Source organism: Chrysochloris asiatica, unplaced genomic scaffold, assembly GCF_000296735.1.
Source record: "Chrysochloris asiatica unplaced genomic scaffold, ChrAsi1.0 scaffold00161, whole genome shotgun sequence".
NCBI lineage: Eukaryota > Metazoa > Chordata > Mammalia > Afrosoricida > Chrysochloridae > Chrysochloris > Chrysochloris asiatica.
The window spans coordinates 2,786,719-2,788,131 of record NW_006408679.1 but is presented as its reverse complement, the minus strand read 5'-3'; the positions used below and the strand labels follow the sequence as shown (position 1 = coordinate 2,788,131).

Here is a 1,413-nt window from a genome sequence, read left to right as displayed (position 1 = left end):
TCATTTGATTTCCTGACTGCTGCTTCTGTGAGTGTTGATAGTTGATCCAAGAAGAATGAAGTCCTTGACAACTTCAATCTTTTTTCTGTTGATAAGAATGTTGTTTATGGGTCCAGTGGTGAGGATTTTTGTTTTCTTTACATTAAGATGTAATCAGGGACTGATAGGTGATATAAACCCCCTTGACCATAAAGGCAATTCTGACTCTGTATAGGATTTCCCAGGCTGTAAATCTTCACAGAAGCAGAAAGCCTCTTTCCTCTTTCTCCCACCATGTGGCTGGTGAGTTTGAACTGCTGATCTTGCATTTATCAGTCCATTGCTTATTTTACAGCACCACCCGGGTGTCTTGTATATGGATCCTTTAAAAAAACAACACACAAATGTGTTCACATTACATATCCTGTCTAGCAATTTGCTTTTTCAATTTCACAATATCTTGGGAGACTTCTTTCCACCATAGTACATTTAGGGATATAGGGTCTTTTTTTTTTTTTTGCTGTTGCATTTTTTAAATTAAAATTTCTATTTAGTGAAAAATATATGCAGCAAACCCCTATCCTATTCTACAGTTTCTAGTCAAAAATAATCAGTGATATTGGTTCCATTCTTCACATTTTGTCAGCATTCTCCTTATATCTGTTCTGGTGGCTTCACTCACATTTATTAATTCTCCTTACCTCATCTATGCTTTAAAATAGCTATTGACACTTCAGTTTATACATTTATGGGGTCCTGATGTAGTGCTATAGGATAAGCACCACACTGCAAGGTAGATTTGAATCACAAGGTGGTAGTTCAAACCCACTCACCGCTCCTCGGAAACCCCTATACAGGATTGCTATGAGTTGGAACCGACTTGATGGAACATAGCAATAACAATAATATATATATGTAACAGTATTTAGAGGTGGTGATCTTTGGGCTAAACTGTTAGTTGAACAGCAACTCAGAGCCATAGTCTTGGGGACTCCTGCCTCAATAGGTCTAGTAAGTTCAGTTTCTTTAAGAATTTGAAGTTCTGTTCTACATTTTATTTCCTTTTTATCCAAATTCATCTATTGTGTTCCTTATCAGAATGTTCAGTAGAGGTAGCTGGGAACTATCTAGACCTACTGGTCTCAAGTGAAGGAGACATTTAGTCCCATAGTCCAGCTCCTTCTCTGATTTGTGGATTTCCTTCTTTCTCTTTTGTTACAGATAAATGCAGACCAATAGTTGTATCTTAGATAGCCACATGTAAACTTTTAAGACCCCAGAAGCTACTTCCCATATGAGGAGGTAGAACATAAACTTTAAGAATTGTATTATGCCAGCTGATTAGATTGTCTCACAAGACCACAACCACAGAGCTCACAAGCTCCCAAACCAAGAGAACCATTCCTATGAGGTGACTGCTGTTGTTGTTAAGTG

The 1,413-nt window shown here is 37.7% G+C and overlaps 1 pseudogene; it reads right to left on the bottom strand.

The window, feature by feature from the left end:
- Positions 1–328: 328 nt before the first annotated feature.
- LOC102824268 overlaps positions 329–1,413 on the bottom strand; it is an 8,780-nt pseudogene continuing 7,695 nt past the window's right edge.